This window comes from Ziziphus jujuba, chromosome 4 (genome assembly GCF_031755915.1).
Source record: "Ziziphus jujuba cultivar Dongzao chromosome 4, ASM3175591v1".
Classification (NCBI taxonomy): Eukaryota; Viridiplantae; Streptophyta; class Magnoliopsida; order Rosales; family Rhamnaceae; genus Ziziphus; species Ziziphus jujuba.
Window position 1 is genome coordinate 14,526,959 of NC_083382.1, and position 19,963 is coordinate 14,546,921.

A 19,963-nucleotide genomic window follows, 5' to 3' on the forward strand; every position below is an offset into this window, starting at 1 on the left:
ACCGCATTCTAGGGCTATTTTTCTCTACTTTATCCCTTTCTCGTCCAAGATGCATTCTAGGTTTTTTTTTTTTTTTTTTTTTTCTTTTTTCTTTTTTCTCTCTCTCTACTTTCCCTTTCCCTTTTGAAAATACCATCCCCATTGCCCATTGCCAGTTTGACTACTTCACCATTGCCATTTTCCGACGTCATTCTTGCACCACCATCATCCCACCAAGAGCCAAAGGCAATCGCAATTGAGAGTGAGAGCCAAAGGTTTTTTTTTTTTAAATGTTTTTTAATTTTTTTTATAACTTGTCTAGTAAAAATTAAAAGATTCCCTACCATAACAAATGTTGCATAGTTTTATAAGTAGATGCAGGATTTCTAGAGCAACCCAATTAGGCTATTTTAACTTTTGTTGTTCGAGCAGTAAATTCTGTAACATTGATTATACGTGTGGTTTACTTGTCTTAAATAATTTATTATGAGAATGTTCTGTGCCCATAGTGCATCTTACTTTGAAATTGGTTGATGTCCATTGTTCCTTTGATGATATAGTTACAGGGAATTCATTTGGACCCAAGTATATATCTAATGGATTATGAGAATAATAAGTCAACATCTGCCATGGAAAATAAAGTTTAAAAGGCAAATTTTGCACCCATTGCAACAGCTGACACTGATTCACTATTGGAAAACAATTCTTTAAACATTCCTGGAAGCCAAGGTGAAGCTAGCAAATGTACAAAGCATGGCAGTTAAGAAAAAAGCAATATTATCCAATAAGAAGAAATAAACGTGTCTCAGAATATTGAAAAAGTTAAGCCTTTTCATCTTTTAGGGTGTTTATGCCATCTTTATGCATTATCTTTTGAGCTGCTCATTCTCATTGGATTCTATTTTTCTTATGCTACGTATCAAATGTAAATGCACACTAATATGAAGGCTGGTGGACAAAAACTTATCTGTGGTAGACATTAGTGTTCGTTCAGAGGTAAATAACTATCCTCATTACTGTTTTCTTGTGAAGAAATGACCTTTCAGTATTGCTGCATGTTTTGTTCTTTTTTTCCACATTTATATTTTCTTTAATTGACTATGAAATTAATTGACTATGAAATTGAAAGTATTTTTAAAATCAACTTTTTTCCACATTTTACTTTAAATTTTGTGAGATTCTCCTCCAAGATGAATATGAGTATGCGTGGTTGGTCTGGTGTGTTCATTGTAGTTGGTTTTCGTTACTTGGATGCTATCTTGCTTAGGCTTATGTTTTGTTCTATTTGGGTGGTTTATGTTTTTTGGCTTAGTTCTTAAAATTAGTGAGGTTGAATTTTAAAAGGATTGTATTGCTGCAACAAATGTTGAATAATTTTTATAAGTTAGAGGATAAATATGAGCATAAGTAGTTGGTCAGGTGTGTTCATTTTAGTTGATTTCCCTTATTTGGGTGCTATCTTGCTTGGACTTTCTTTTATTTGGGCGGTTTTCATGTTTTGGCTTGGTTTTTAAAGGTATGGCTCCTTTATCAGCCCAAAAAAAAAATACACAGGTATGCACCTTTGTGTCTGTTTCATCTCGTTTGATGGGTTGTAGTTAGAGATTTCCATTATCAAAGCACTTTTAGTGTTTGGCAACAGTAAGAAGTGGTTTAGCTGAGGGGAGCTGAGAATGTAATTATTATTTGGTTTTTATTTCATATTTGTTATTATTATTAATATTATTTAGTTTTTCTTATTCATGTATACTTTCTCTATTGATATTTCAAAATATAGGTTCAGTGCTTTGAACTTACTTTGATGTTTTAATCCAAGCTGTAGCGTTAAGTTAATAACCATAGTAGATGGTAAATGGGACAGCTAGACAACTAACTTAGTTCCTCACGTCTTCAACTTATTATCAAATTTAGTGGTTCTTCTTTGTTGTAATGTTTTGTTGCTTGCCCCTTTGATATGGTTGATTTACTTAAATCCTGGAATATTGAGTGGTAATGAGAATAAGAATGAATCTATGGTAATAAGTCTTTTTAACCTTGAAATGGGAAATGTGGTGAAACACTTAGACCAATATATGTTTGGGTTTGTGAATTATTTAAGTTTCACTTCATTTTAAGCTTCTTTAAGGCAATTTTGGTGTATACCCTGCATGCCATGATTAGCTATAGATTCATGTCAAACAATTGGAATTGGATCAAGCATGTGGAAAGTGATCTAGAATAGCATTTGTGGGTTTAATGCGAAAATTGAATTTATCTTTTATGAAAAGGCAATTTTTCAAATTAGGATATTCATTCCTTTCAGAAAAAAACTTAAAAAATAAAAATAAAAATTCTTTATCTATTTATTTTTTAATTGTCTATTTCTTCCATTGCTTCATTATTATAAACTCTCAATTATTTTTGAAAATTTTTAAATTGATTTTGGATATATTACTTTTATTTTTCTCTCTTTCTGAATCAGTCATACTATTATTGTAATTTTTTTCTTCTGATAGATTTGGTTATTATCCAGTGTATTGAGCAAGGAATTTCATTAGTGTCCAATGGCAATGTTAGGCAGCTTGGAGGGATTTAACTTTACATGCACAGATAAACTCAAGGCAAAGATTATTGGTTAATGGCCTGTGTTAGAAATATGGTACAAACTTGTATGTATCTGTAGTAACTATTTTACTTGTGGTGATTTTGCTCTTTTTTATTTTTATTCTTATTTTCTTATATTGAATTTTCTTTCTATATTAATAGGGCTCAAAAAGAAGCAAAAAGGGAAGAAAAATTGCTAATCAAACAACGGGAGAAAGATAATTTCCAATGGATGAATAAATTAATATTGGGGTAAAAAAAAAATAAAAATGAAAGTGGAGAAAAAATATGTCATGAACTTAGTGAATGAAAGTCCAGTGGATTTATTACGCATAAAGCTAAATGAAAAACTTTTGAGTTTTCTTTTAGATTTTCCCTTCAGTTGATAATATTGATCCATGAGAAACAGCTGTTAAGTTCATAAATCAACTTGTATGTTTCAAGGCCAATGGGGGGTATAGCAACAATGAAAAAACAAAAAGGTTAATTTCTTCTTCTTTTTTTCTTATCCCCCATTAGAACTTTCTGTTCCCTTTTCTCGAGTGCAAAAATACTTGTTTAACTAAGATTTTCCCTACTAACTTTTAAGATCTTGGTCTCCACATGGAGTTAACTTTTCAAAAATATTGCCACTGGGCATTCAAAATTTTGAGATATATGGCTTTTCCATGCAGTTGATTCGAAACCATAATTGTTGTTTAGTTACTATCTAGAATTATAGTGGATTGGCTTTTTCCACTAATTTTTTAGGGTTGCAAAATTAAAGCATAGGCAATTTGAAAAAAATAAAAATATAAAGATTGAAGACCATGATTTGATGAACGATCCAATAGAAATATGATAATTGATGTAAAGTTTTTCATTTAGCTTATTAATTAGGTTGGGGACAAAAGCTACTATAACGGTTGCTTTTGGACACAAAAAAGATACACAAAAACGGTGGTGGTGACCAAGTGTTGGTGAAAAATGACCCAGTAGTAATTGTACTGTATGGAAACCAACAAAACCAAAAAAACGTCATCTTCGTCAATGGAGATGTATAGGAATTTTATCCTTCCCAAGAAAGACTCCTGTCCAAAGGGTCAAATAGGATTCTTGTGGTGGTTCTCTTTTCTTGTGTTATTTTGCACATCTAACTCTCAACTTGATAAACTCTTTTTTATATTTGATAGAGCCACCTTCGAGTTGATATTCAAGGTGCTGAAACATTGAGGAGGATACTTGAGAACTTTGCAGTTTTTATCTTTTTGATGGCAGAGAGTGAAGCTAAGCTTTTTGAGAGGTTGATTGACCAGAAGACATAGACTAAAGAAGCTTTTCTTGTGAGGATTGCAACCGCTAGAGAGGAAGTGAAGCTTGTTAGAAACTTTGATTATGTTGTTGTAAATGTTGAGGGCAAGTTGGAGAATGCTGTTAGATTGGTGGAGTGTATTATTGATGTAGAGAAAGCTAAAGTCTGGCAAAGGAGTGCAGTGATATAGTTATTTGGAAGGTAATTGAGAATTTTTTTTTTTTTTTTTTTGGTTGAGAATTTTTTTGTTCCATTTAGAATTTGTTAGAATTTTGATTGGAATTTATTTTTAGGAAATGTGGGAATATTGATTGTAGTTCTATCATTTAGATAGTATAACATATTTTTTGGATTTAAAATTACTAATAATTGAAGATATTTATTTATTTATTTTTCTTGGCTGACACATCTTTATCTATATATATATATACATATATCAGATCATATATGCATGCTAGCAATTAACCCTTTTGCAGCATGAATGTGGTACTGTACTGCATCTGAACCAATTCCATCTACTGTGTTTACCATTGAGTTTCACACAAGATAACATAGTGTTCTTCAGGAGGAAGTATGCTCATTAGGCGTACAACAAGGAATTAAGCGTATGAGTTGGTTGGTTGATTCATGAACAACATAATATCATTTTTACTGCTTTGTTTTTGTTACTTTCAACATGTTTATAGATGCATCTTTTTTCTTATATTAGCCTTTTAAATATAAATATAATAATGGGTTTTGATGTTCATTTAACAAAGATAATGATGGATTTTGATATAAAGATAACTAATTTATCTTTTGGAAAATGTGGCATGTTTATTAGAATCACATTTTGCACAAACCCCTTAGATTCAGCTCAATTCAAGCTTCTGGGAAATTTTCCACTCGTCGGAAAAAATTTCCTCCAAGTGGAAACATTTTCCTCCTGTAGAAAAATTTTTTTTTCTGTTGGAAAATGTCAGAAAATATTTACTTCTGTTGGAAAATCAATTTCTCATAGATGAATAAATTAATACTGGGATAAAACACAATGAGAGTGGGACAAAATATGTCATGAATTTAATGAATGGAAGTTTAGTGAATTTATTACCTATGAAATCTTTAAGTCTCATACATTGGTACAAATATTACTGACATTTCTTTAAAATAGGGTATGACATAATATATATATATATATATATAAATATTAAATTGAATTAACCCTATACATATCTTAATGATGATTAACATATAAGATGAACATGGATTTAACAAATAATGTATTGACTTTTAAAATCAATAACCTATTAAAAGAAAAGAAAAAAATGATACTTTTTGTTTTTCTTGAGGTTTTGGAAAAACCATGTATATGTTTGCTCGTTTTCTCCATATTCAATGCCGAAAGCCAAAGGATATATTTGCTTATTGCCATCCATGCCCGCTGCAATATACATGTATCCTTTGTATTTTCCTTTCAAAGTAGTTGCATTAACAGCCAATACGGGTTTTATGTGGGTTATAAATCCCCTAAGGCATGCTCCAATTGCCCTAAAGAAATATACAAAATGGTTATTATCGCCTGTTTTGATACGTGTAAGAGTCCCAGGGTTCTCCAATACTAACTCATAACAATAGACAGGCAACTTATCAAATTCTCTTATGGAGATCCCCTAACAGTGTTAAGTGTATATTTTTTTACCTCTTCATGCTTGTTGTAGTTTATATTCACCTCGTATTGTTGTAGAAAGTAATGTTGAATTTTTTTAGGTTTGTAAACAACGCAATCCCTTCATATTTAGATTTGATACATTACCTGATAACCCAGCTACTCACCTACTTATGCTCTCGATGCATAATATCTAACGAGCAACTGTATACATTATCAAAAATTCTCACAACAAATATTTCCTCATTTTTTAATTTGGTCGCACGTAGTGGCCATTTACAAGTATTTTCCAAACACACTACCTCATACCATTATGAAGTTGACTGTGTCACCTTAAACTCTTTATTTTCACGCATGCAATAAGTACTCAGTTTATTTTGAAAATCACGCTTGTTGTAAAATATATGTCTAACTATAATGCTCTTACAGCTAGTAAACTTTGATGAAAATATGGCCATAGAACCGCATCTGTTGCTCGATGATAAATGGTCATTTGTATCACGATGAACCCTAACATCATCAACTCCTTCATTGTTCATTTCATGATGCATATCATTATTATTGTTGGGCAACTCATGCTCAAAATCTATATCATTATTATCAACATCATCCCTTTCTGCATTGTAATTCTCATGATGATCAATATTATGTAACTGCTCATACTCCTCTTCGTTAGGAAACTGTTCAGCATAATCACCTCCAACATCAACTCGTTCATGGATGTTAAATAATATCTAAGATCCACGAACATCAACTTGATCTCTAAATTGAGTTTCATGAACTATAATGTCATGAAATGTAGCCTTAATAGGTTCAAAATCGAGAACTTATGATAAACGAACACCAATTGGACGCCGAGTGAAAGAATGATGATTACTTTCACATCCGAAGCAATAGCCTCAATGGGTTCAAAATCGGGAACTTGTGGTAGATGAACACCAATTGGAAGATGAGCAAAAGAATGATGATTACTCTCACTATCCGAAGCAAAGACTGTTTGATGAACATTTCTAGATATATTTTTAACTTTCGAAATTACCTCAACATACAATTGTCATCCCTTCATTCCTCACTTTTTGAAGAAAGCATTTCACATCCCTATCATTGTGTATTGTTGTAGGATCCAACTTTTCTGCACATCGTCCATATATCCATTTTAGTTTTAGTAAATATTCATTTCAGTCTATCTCAATAGAATTGAAAATCTCATCCTCTAACTCTGATTTTGTGCATCTTTTGCCGATGAAAGGTATTATATTTTTACTATTTCAATACTCCCAATAACCACCATCATTTTGTACCAATATTCCATTGTATGAAATCGCAATTACAATATCATCATCTTCTATTTTACTAGAAAATTAAATAAATACGTTAAACTAAATTAATAAATATATAAAAATATGAATAATACTAAACAAACATATTAACTATACTAAAAAAACCGCTTCTATTTTTTTTTTTGCCAAATATAATATTTTCTTATTGGTGGAAAATTAGCGGAAAAGTAATGGAAAACTAGCGAAAACTCTCCATTTTATTGGTTTTTGTAATTTTTCAATTCTACACAATTTTCTTCCCATTTTCACACTATATGTCACCTAAGTATATTTAAATTCAAATATAACAGCTCATAAACTAATTTATTTTTAAAAATTTTTAAAAATTCAAAAATGAAAAAATACAAGAACAAGAAAGTAGGTGGACAATTTTACATCATTTAGCACCATTGTTTCATCTAATAAAAAAAAAGAGTAAACTCTTACCTGAGTTTAGCTTCAAAAGTGAGAACAAGAAAAAAATAGTGAGATCCGAGAATTTTTAATTTTTTTTTTATTTTTAAGTGAATGAATTGTTTGAGGAAGGAGGAAAAAAAAAAAAAAAAAAGAAAACCTATTTTGTAATTTTCAATTTAGTTAAGGATATTTTTATTCACAGTTAGCTAGATATAAAAAAAAAAAAAAATTGTTATTTTTCAAATTTGAATTTGTAGGGTGATTATTTTTCAAAAAAATCCTTTGACGGGGTGTTAACCATGACCCGAACATACATAAGCATGACAATATCGAAGAACTTTCAACTGATGAAGCTACTTCTCAATCATGAACGATAGCTCAATCATGAACGATGACATCCCAAATCCACTGAAACCAAAAACTTAGCTCGACATTGGGATTCACTCGGTGCATAGAACCATACTTGCGCAATCAAAACCCCACTCCGTCAAAGTGAAAAAAGTTCGTTTAAGGGACTAATTAGTGCCTAGTAGATAAGATTTGGTTACATTTTCAATAATGCTTATCATTTCAATCCTTATGCGGGCTCAAGACACCAAATATGATGCGATCGACATGTGGCGACACGCTGCGCTCCCGGAGATTGAATAATCTGTCACGTCTTTTCAATCAAAGGCCCTGTATCCAATCGTAGGATCAAATCTTCAGAACTTAATCTTAACCATTCGTTTAAACCCATATATAAAACCCTACAGAGTATCGTTTCCCCTTCCATTTATGCTCTAACAATGTTCCATAATCCCTATTTCTCTTAAAAAAAGAAAAAGAAAAGGGGAATCTTTAAGTTGCTAAATCTCTGTTCTCATCTTCAATCCATTCTCAAATTGACCTTAAACTGTTGCGGACAAGTCAATTCATACCCGTGATCCTCCTCATAGTGTTTTTCATATTCATTTCAACACTCTTGGAGACCTTGTGCCTTACTAGAATTTTTTACTAAGTTTTTCTACTCAAACATGATTATATTCAGTAATCATGTCCTTTACCACTTCCAAAAGTAGATCTTCTATGTAAGCCAATAGATGAATACGAGCCATCAGAAATTAGACCCATAGGAGCAATCGAGTCCTATGGTACTAGTGACACATCTAAAAGTAGCATCAACTACAACTAAATTGTGTTGGGTTCGTTCTTTGTTACAAGAATTTGGTGTCTGATAAGCCCAATTCCTCTTATCTATTGTGATAACATTGGTGTTACCTATTTGTGAGTGGCAGTGTTGCCACTGCCAAAATGGTTTATGCCGTAACAATGAATGTGCATCTTCCTTTAATACCCTTCACCCAATTCAACCACCATTTACAAACTTTTTGGAGCACAAAAACTTGACAACCAGAGGAAAAACTCAAATTTCTTATCATTTTATTTTATTTTTTAATAAATCAAAGTGTAAACAGAATAGTTCGTGCAATTTGCTTTGAAATTACAATTGAAACCATTTAATATTTCTCTACGGTTGTTTAGAGACTGTTCAATAAACCAAAAGTGAAAAGATAAAAAAAATCAAATAGTCTATCTTAAAAAAATAATAAGAAGATATAAACGGATGAGAAGAAGACTTTTCTTTTTCTTTTTTTTATTTTTTTTATTTTTTGGTTTCCTGAATTCTAACCGTTTAAAACCAAACCCCTTAATTAGAAGCTCCAGATTCTCAATGTTTCATTATTTAGCACTAACCATGTTTGCTTATCAAAATTTTTTTATGGAAAGTAGTAGAAGATTACTCGGGGAAATTATAATGGAAATGAATACAGATCTGCTTTTGCTCCTTCTTCCTCATCCTCCTCCTATTACTTTATTCTGATAGAACAAAACACACTCTGCTTCATTGAAACTCATATTTCTATATTCTTCCCATAGCTCCTACCTCATATCTAACAATAATCATCTTGGTTAACCGGTTATTCTGACTTCGAGCAAAGTTATGAAGCTATCATATATAAGGCAATTTCTGTGTGGTGTGTTGTGCCGCCATGGCGCAGACATTAATAAAATTTAAAATAGCTTTTATTTTTTTCTAGGTCAAAGGGCAAATTAGGAATTGCAGGAAATAGGAATTGCAGGAAATAAACTGTGGAAGAGGCTATTGTATCCGTGGCAGTAACACCAGCCCCTATCTGTGGACAAACCTTGTTTTGCACTCTTGCATGAAACGCATTAAAGTGGAGTTTCATTTTGTGTGCAATTTGGTTCATGATGGCATTCTTCGGTACGGTTGTCTCTTCTACTGATCAATTAGCTTGTGTTCTTCCGAAATCTTTATCGTGTGCACAGATTCTTTCTCTTCGTATCAAGTTGGTGTCTCCGATCGTAGCACCTTCTAGTGGTGGCATATTTAGTGTAGATCCTTCTTTTAGATTTATTTTAGTTTCCTTATTTATTTTGGTTTCTTACCATAAGGCTATGTATTCTTGTATATATATGTTCAACGTTTAATAGAAATGATCAATCTTTTTCTTCACCTAATTATTTTTTTTATCATAAGGTTACGTATTCTTGTACATATATGTTTAACGTTTAATAGAAATAATCAATCTTTTTCTTCACCTAATTATTTTTTTATATTAGCTCTTTATAATAAAAAAAACATGATATAGATAGAGAATCTTTGGGATGCTCCTAGAAACTGAATTATAACAAGAACCTCCGATAAAACTTAACCTTGAAGTTGTCAATTCCAAAAATAACAATATAAACCAAAGCATGAATAATAGAAAAGTACACGCATAATAATGTATAGCAAATATATAGAGATAATAAGAAGCTACTCAGGATAAATGCCCTTAATTAGTTAATTCATTTGCGTTTGTCCCCTTAGGAATTTTGCGTGGCATGGTATATGGTCTCAAAAGCTTTTTCCACGCAAGACATAAATTTCTGAGAGTCTATAGGCCCTTGTTTAATTCCAAAGACGACCCTCAGCTTTCTCATGTAACTTGTAATGGATATAGCAAGCTCCTACAAAATCCACCAAAACCATAGTAAAACATTATAGCCATTATTGATCACAAAATTATAATGGATATATCAGCTACCCTATTTTGTCTCTTTTCAGATATTCCAGTAAAGTCATTATTTTCTCAATGTTTAATAATAGAATTGTTCCAAATTGATTGACTAAAATTTACAGTAAAAACATGGACGACAATTATAGTGTTGAATAACTATAACGCATACACATTTATACATATAATAAATTGCCTTGATTCTTCGTCTTGGTGAACTATATGATTCAAAAAAAAAGAAAGTACATGCCTCGGTTGTACAGCCCACGATATACACCTTGCGTGTACGACCCATGATGTAGTATAAACCCGTAATAGGATATATAATTAGCTAATGCCATTTTTTCCATAGGACCAATCATATTTGAGAGCAGTGACAGTTATCAGAGGAGCATACTGTTTAATGTATGACACCTTTTTTTTTTTTTGGGGGGGGGTTAGTTTTGGACATTTATATATGCATAACATGTTAGGATCTTCTAGGATTGCTTATCGAAACCTGACTTGATTAGGAGAAACTCTATTGAAAATGCTACAGAAAATCTAACAACATTTTTTCTGAAATTGGACTTTTCAAAATTTTCATGCAAAAAAACATATTCCAAAATATATATCTCCCTTACTTCTCCCCTTATTATAAAATTTCCACATGATTACAATACTCCTAAAATACTAGAACATAATACAATAATAATTAATAAACATAAATAATTGCATACAGATCTCCAAATCCATAATTCAGTATCAGAGCATTATAAGATTATTTAAAAAAGCATAAATATTACAGAAGAAGAAATAATAATAAAAATACAGAGAGATACAAAGAATAATTTTTACTTGATATAGTAAGGAGAGGGTGCAGTTGAAGGGGCTCGTAGACTAGCAGCCGGTCCACTAACCACTTGAACTTAAGGGAATGGGTTTGAGAAACAAAGAAAACTAATGCGATGCTAATCATCTCAATGAGTGGTATCTATCTAATATTAATAATAAATATAATAATAATATCAATAATAGTAAATAATTAATAAAAATTAAAAAGATTTAATATGAGCAATATGATTAATGATAACAATAATAATAGGGATAATTTATGAAATTAAAATAAATATTTAGAAGAATGGTTTTTCTCTTAAAGTCCTCACTATTTCACTCAATTTGAAAAGTTTTCTTGTTTAAAAATTATTTTCACAAAACTCATAATTTGTATCCCAAATATTTAAATTTCACTATGGAAAATAAAATTAATTAAAATAAAATAGGGTGCAGCAAAATCTTACTTAATTAAGTATACCAAAAATATTCTTTGAAATAAATAAGTAAAGTTAAAAATGAAAGATAATATTATATAGAATTATTATATTTAAAACAATTAGATAAATTAATTAATAATTTATTGAACAATTACAAACCTTAAATAATTTAAATCCATTAAAGTATTTAAAAATCACACAAGAAATATCAAATGAACACCTGATGCACCACACTAAATATGGGTAATGCCAGATGATGCTTGGTGTCCTGAATAACACCTAACAAAAAAAGAAAAAGGGAAGAGATACCTACAATCGGATACCTTGGCATCCCGAGGTCTCGATGCTAACAACTTACCATCCTACAGCTAAGAAGATGGTGGCTAATGCTCACAATACAAAATACATGTTGACCCTCTCTTGCTTGGCTCCTATAGGATAGCTAAATAATATCTGCGCACTAATCAACAATGATAATATGATAGAACATCAGTATTATATGATGCATCTAAAATAATACAAATGTACATACTTTTATACAATTCCCTTCTTATAAATTTTACTGGAATATGACAGCATAACAGACCATATAAATTATTTAATTTATTAAAATATATTCATAAAATATCAATTTTCAAAAACATAAATATTCATAAAATCTATTTTTATAATTTTAAACCAACAATTTTATGAAACTATGTATAGATATACATTCGTAGAACACATATAAATAACAATTTCCTTTTCATTCACATAATACAATATTAATAAAAAATTCATGATAACATTTTATGTAACTAAACCCAAAAATAAATTTAAAAAATATATACCTAAAAATAAGAATCACTCTAGATCCTCCATAGGACCTGTTCCTAGATTTACAAGGGTGTCTAAAACATCAACAAAAATATAGCACCCATTAAAATATTGCTTTTGTCGGGTTTTTACACACAATTCACCTAGGGGTTTAAACACAAACCTTAATCAAACTAGCAAACTATATACCAAAACAAAGCATAGAGCACGAGGATGACAAATCCAGTCTTACCTGTACGAAATTTGGCTAGTGGGTGCTTGAAATCTTGCCAGAAAGACTCAGCCAATTTTATGCTTTAGGATCTCACAATCTTGCTTGAGTTGAGCCAAAAGTACCTTGGTTTGGGTTGAGGAGGGTCAAAAATGGTGGAGCCTGAAACTCATTGGAATTGGGGGATCAATGAATTGTTGCCATTGCTAGAAAAAGATTCTGATCCCAATGCATTGGTGGTCCATCGGCCATGGAAATTTAGGGGCTGATTGGAATTGTATGGGCAAGGCTATGATATGGGTGGTGAGACAAGACATGTGGCCAGAAAGAGGTGAATTTGGCCTTGAAAACCAATGACAAAACTGCTCCAAAAATCGCTTGACCCTGGTGTGTCGTTGGCAATCTTGCCATGATTTTTCGGCAACCAATTGGATTCTGGATGAGCTACACGGTGGTGGTGGCATAGAAAAAGGACTCTGTTCAGAGATGAGGCTTTTTGGTGTGGCCAGCAGTGATGATGCATACTTTGCAAATTCGATGTGGCCGGCCGTGATGATGCATACTTTGCAAATTTGGAAAAAAAAAAATTAAAAACAAAAAACCAAGTACCAACATATTTCAAAGTATGTTCAATTTGATGTTTATGTTGGTATTTTAGACTAATTACATTCTAGTATCGTGTCTTGTGGCCAGATTACATATTAAGTCCTTAAGTTTAAAATGTTTTAGATTAAACTCTCAATTTATAATTTGTTTCACATTAAACCCTCAATTTTTCAAATTGACTAATATAAAATTTAAAAATTGAGAAAATTAACTAGTTTTCATATTAACCAATTAATTAATTTTTTCCTCATCTTATTTGTAAATTGAAAAAACTAGTCAATTTTCTTAATTTTTAAACTTTCTGCTAGTTAATTTGTGAATTGAGGCCCTAATGTGAAACATTTTAAACTTAAGGGCCCAATATGCAATTATGCCAAAGTACAAGGTACTAAAATGCACTTTTCACTCTTTTTTCCCCCTTAAATTTATAGTCAAAATAACTATCAAACTCTAACTATTATTAGCTAACACTAAAATTAAAATGTCTAACAAACTTTAACAATCATGATTTAATACTAACAAATATATAGAACAAGTAAATTACACACAATTATATAAAAAGTAAAAAAATCAACACATTTGCCCCCCAAAAAAAAAACTTTGATACTCCAAAGTACCATAAATTTGCTCTCAAACAATATCTTAACCATTAAATGCGAGTTTTTATTGGATTTATGCTCTTAGAACAAGTCAATCCATTGAGATCAAGAGCCTTGATTAATAATAGGTCATATGATTCTCAAACTAGCTTATTAAGTGATAGAGCCCGTTTAATTGAGATAAAAGAAAAAGCCCATTACTTGGATCCAAGGTATTTATTAAACCATAGAAGGCTAGGGTTAGCAGTTTAAAAATATTCTGCCATCTAGCCTCCAACCTCATCAAGTTTTACATAGTATTTTCAAAGATTTAGACTATTAAGTAAATCAAATACCTTGAGAGAAAAATAGAAACTATGAGGTATTAATATATTTTTTCAAATTAACCTTTTTGTTTCTTTTATGATTAGGTGCACCCATATGCGGATATATCACATAGAGAATAGCTTGGAAGGTCATATGGATTTGAAAATAGTTTTTCTACGCTACTAAGAAATTAGTAATAGGTGATGAAAAACATCTATCACATACTTTATTCAACATTGCAATCCTAGTTTCCACTATATGATTTTAGCAATTGGTATCAGAACAATTGAATTGGTGTGTGATATATTGAATCCATAATTTATTCTTTATGTATATGTGATGTTTATTAGATATATGGTATCTAGGGATTCTAATATTCATATTATTTATAATTTTAGTATTATGAATGAATGATTGGTGTTTGCCTTTAATCCATGATAGATCTTTGCTCGTAGTTTTTTATTTGAATGTAATAAGGAAGTCAATCATAAGATTAGGTCTCCTCCTTGATTTTTATTTATTTATTTTGTATTAAATTCAGATTTTTATAAAATATGTATCATTTACCTGATAAAAATTGTACACTTATCACTGTTCATCATTTTTCTTGCCAATCTGGACACTAATTCGAGGGGAAACCATCATGGGCAGATAGTATATGGAGAGATGAAGCCAAGGACTATCGAAACACCATCGGATGAGCCCACACCATTGGAAATTTATTGCAATTAGAACTCACTCGGTTGTCTTCTTGGGGCATGTGAGGATGCGTGACCTATTGGATTGAGCTGAAATTTTGGCAGCTACTTCCTCTTGGTATGCTATACTTGCCTGTGAAATTTTGGAGTGATTTGATATGTCTATGATTGCCAATGATGATTTCGATTGATCCGGTTCAAAATCGACAAGTTAGGGTTTTGTTGTTTGGGCTTAAAACACTAGAAAACCATTTTTAACTTGGCTACATCTAATGGATTTGCAAAATCTGGAGAAAGGAAAATAAACGAGCAAAGAAATCAAGTTGTGCCTTATGGTACTAGTGGGCTTGTAATTTTTATTTTTAGGAAATCATGGGTTATGGACTTATTTATTATTCAGTTTTTATGATTATTTAAGTTATATGGATATAACATGCTTATATGTGCCACTATGCCGTATAGAATAAGTAATGCCATATTATTGTATCATATGATATATACATATTCATAATAATATAAGTTTTATATAGATTTTATTATTATGGAAAATCTCTAAATTAATTTAATAATAAAATATTGATTTGGTGAAGATTAAAATTAATTTAATTAATTTTAAAACATGCGGCTTCCATTAAAGGTCTAACAATAAATTAGTTATGCGATACTAGATTTTATTCGATTGGATCTAAATTAATTTTAAAATTTTAATTAGCTTGTATGATCTAATGTTGACATCACAAAGATATTAAGAAAATTTTGAAATTAAAATAATGGTTAATACATTCAATTTTAATAATATTGATAATCCTCTCAACAAGGTTATGTCAATATTAGTAAAAACCTACAGAATACTAGAGCAATGATTGATTTTTCTAAAATAAATTTTGAGTAGTATGTATTAGTGTTGGCTTTGTTTAAAGCAGTACGTTTTTAAGGAGTCTGAAACCTATCTCACCTTTCTTAGGAGCTGACTCAATAGGATACTGTTTATATCATGTTCAAAATAGTAGATTTTACTAAAATCAATTTTGAGTGGTAGATATTAATATTATCTAAGAAAGTTCTATCTAAGTAGAGATGTTTTTAAGGAGTCTAAAACTCATCTCACCTTTCATGAGAGTTGAATTAGTAAGATACTATACATATCATGTTCAAAATTTAGTTAATTATAAATATTTTACCCAACGTAAATTTTTGTAATGAAAACTAAATTATTGTCACAATAAACACAAGTAGTAAGTAGTTAAGAGATCTACATATTTATATGTTTGTTGTGAAGATTACATGTTAATGTACGTGCTTTTTTTTAAAAAAAAAAATTCAGAAAATGTCAAACCTAAATTCCTTAGTAGAGTTAAAAGTTTATGGACGAAAGTAACTATGAGCAATGGAAAACAAACTTTTTCATTATCCTTGAGTATGAGAAAATCGAGTTTGTCCTAATAGCTCTGAAGCCCAAGAACCTTCTACAAATGTGTTTGAGGAAACTAAGATGAAATATACAAACTGGCAACAAGCGAATACTACATTTTGCTATTATATTCTTGTTGGCATTACAAGTCATCTGTAGAAGAAATTATCCAACCTAGAGGATGAATTAGAAATGATCAAGATTCTAGATAGGATATTTATTAAGTGCAGTACTACTGTTAGACAAGCAGCGATAAAGGCACTAATGTACTTTCATATGACTAAAGGAAGTGTCTAGGAATATTGTCTCACGATAATAGAGCAGTTCAATCATGCAGAAGTGATGGGGCCTAAACTAGATGAAGAGATGCAGATCGACATGATATTGGAATCTCTACCTGATAACTTTAGTCAGTTTAAACTAAACTATAATATGAAGAGAATGAAACTTTTTCCTATTAATCTTACGCACCAGCTTGAGAGTGCTGAAAAGACTCTCATGAAGTCAGCAAATACATATCATGCTAAAGGTTCTTCTAAAACCATGAGGCAACCTAAAGGTGGAAAGATGAACAAAAAGAAGAAAGGAGCAATTCAAGTTAACAGTCGAAAGGTAAGCGTTTCAAGTGCAATCAAAAGGGTCATTGGAAAAAGGGCTACCCTAAATCAGGTATGAGTAATTTATATGTAATTGAGACTTGTTTAGTAGAAAATTATAATGATAAATGGATAATTGATTTAGGAGCCACTAACCATATTTGTTACTACTTATAATGGTTCAAACAAAGCAGCCCACTTAGTAAAGGACAAATAAGCTTAAAGTTGAGAAGAAGTAACATGTTTCCGTGATGGCAATAAAACTAATGGAGTTATTTTTTGACTGTAAAACTTTATGTATGTTCGATTGTTTAGTTGTTCTACATTTTAAGAGGAATTTGGTCTTTATTAGTTATTTATTTAAACATTGTTTAAGAGCACAGTTTGATTTCTTAATTTCAAGTAAGAGTAATGATACTTATTTATTCTAGAGAATTGATGAATGATCTTTATTTCTTAACTTCTTTATCTTATAATATTAATAACATTGAAAATATAAATGATGCACAACTTCCTTATCTATGAAAAGGAAAATTTTGAATGAAATTTATTTTTGGCATTTATGATTAGTTCATATGAATTCAAATAGGATTCATAGTTTGGTTAAAAGTAAAATTTTAAGTTTCTTGATTTTTGAACATATACCTAAATATGAATCTTGTTTGAAAGATAATATAACAAAGAGGCCCTTGAAGGCCAAAGGAAATCAAGTCATTGTACAGCTAAAATTGATGCATATTGATGTTCACGGACCAATGAATGTTCAAGCGAGAAGCGGATTTAAGTATTTTATTATATTTACCGATGACAACTCAAGATATGGTTATGTTTATCAAATGCGGGGTATAAGTCTAAAACTTTTGAGAAATTTCAAAAGTTTAAAGCTAAAGTAGAAAAGCAATTTCATGTTCATATTAAACATCTTTGGTCTGATCTTGATGGTGACTACTTGTCTTGTGACTTCATGCCTTTCTTAGCTCAAAAGGAAATAATTTCTCAATTGTCATCCCCTGGAATACTACAGCAATATAGAGTCGACAAGAGAAGAAATAGGACCATTTTGAATATGGTGGTGCTTAGTTATTCATCTTTACTTGAATCCTTATAGGGATATTCCTTAGAAACAATTGTATACCTTCTTAACTTGGTTCCATCTAAATCTATTTCAAAGGTGTCCACAAACTTACCAGAAAGAGCATAAATCCAGTTTGAATCATGTTCAGATTTGGGGTGCCCAACATATTTCTTAGTACAGTTTCCTCAAAAATTGGAATTTTTTATGGAAATGTTTATGTTTATAGGTTACCCTAAGGGAATGAGTGTTTATAATCCAAAGGAAAAGAAAGTAATTATGAGTACTCAAGCTACTTTTTTAGAAGAGAATTATATGCTAAATTTTAAACTTAAGAGTGAGTTGATTCTTGAAGAACTTGACTCAGTTCGAGACCCATCTAAAGCTCCAGGGCCTCCATCCTTATTTCCTATGCATGTTGAAAGAGGGAAAAATCTACTAGAAGTACCCAAAAGTGAACAAGCATAGGAAACAGTTTCGAACCAAACTCAAGAGCAAAAAGAGGATAATGAAGAGATTGATAATCCACCACAACCACTAAACTTGGATCCTTCCATACACGTACAACAACCAATGCAGTAAACTCGTAGTGAGAGAGTAATTCATAAATCTGCAAGGTATGTCTTGTTAGATAAGACTTAGTAGATTATTATGGAAAATCCTGATCATGACCTTACCACTTATAAAGCATTGGAGGATGTCGATATGCAAGAGTTGTAAAAGGCCATAGATCGGAAGATGAAATCTATGGATTCTAACTTAGTTTGGTATCTTATAGAAGCACCTGAAGGGGTAAAACCTATTAGGTGTAATTGGATCTACAAGAGAAAGAGAGTACCAGATGAGGAGTTAGAAATCTTCATATCTGGATTGGTGGCAAAAGATTATACTTAGAAAGAAGGTATAGATTATGATAAATCTCCAGTAGCCATGTTTAAATCTATTTGGATTCTCTTAACTATAGCAACTCTTGATTATAAGATTTGACAAATTAATGTTAAAACAACTTTTCTAAATAGTGAGCTAGAAGAGAACATATATATGCAGCAATTAAAAGGGTTTATAGTTAAATGCCAAGAACACATGGTATGCAAGTTGTATAAATCAATTTATGAACTTAAGTAAGCATCTAGGTCATGGAAAATCATGTTTGATCGGGCCATATAAATGTTTGGTTTTAAGAAAAAGTCTTGTTGAATCATGTGTGTGCTAAAAGATTGAAGGTACATTAGTAATTTTTTTGGTTCTTTATGTAAATAATATTCTTCTAATCAGAAAAAACATGAAGGTATTATCGAGTTTAAAGAGTTAATTAAAAGAACAATTGGATATGAAGGATTTGGGTGAATCTATCTAGATTATAAAGATCAAACTTTTACGAGATCGGAAGAATAAAATGTTGGCTCTATCTCAAGCTTCCTACATTAAAAAAATAGTCACCAAATTTGGCTTAGAGAAGTTCAAGAGGAGATTCTTACTCTTCATAGACAGAATTTAACTTTCTAATGAGCAATCATGAAAAATTCCTGAGGAGAAAGAATTCATGAGTATGAAACCTTATGCTTCGACCATTAATAGTCTCATATACACCATTATGCACACTAAGCTAGATATTTGCTATGCAGTGGGCATATTGAGTCGTTTCCAATAAGATCTTGGAATGGAACACTAGGTTGTAATGAATCATATACTTAAGTATCTAATGAAAATAAGGAATTATATACTGGTGTATTTTATTGAGAGTTTAAAAGCCCTAATTTACATAGACTCAAACTTCCAAAGGGATATTGACTATAATAAATCAACATCATGTTGTGTTTTTACCCTAAATGGAGAAGCCATTAGTTTGAGAAGCATCAAACAGACTCGTGTTACCAACACCACCACAGAAATTGAATATATGGTTGCATCAAAAACTACAAAGGAAGCCATATGGCTTAAGAACTTCCTTATAGACCTTCAAGTGATACCATGTGCAGAACAACCCATCACCCTTTATTATGACAATAGTGAGGTTGTAGCATAGTGCAAAAAGCCTAGATATCATAAGAGATAGAAACACATAAAAAGGAAGTATCAGTTGATCTATGATTTCA

The 19,963-nt window shown here is 31.0% G+C and overlaps 1 long non-coding RNA gene across 1 annotated transcript; it reads left to right on the forward strand.

Annotated features, from left to right (window-relative positions):
- Window positions 1–261: 261 nt before the first annotated feature.
- LOC107433537 (uncharacterized) lies at window positions 262–4,243 on the forward strand. Its single transcript, XR_007240425.2, has 2 exons — window positions 262–2,627; window positions 3,735–4,243. It is a non-coding gene; the product is annotated as an uncharacterized LOC107433537 (long non-coding RNA).
- Window positions 4,244–19,963: the final 15,720 nt, after the last annotated feature.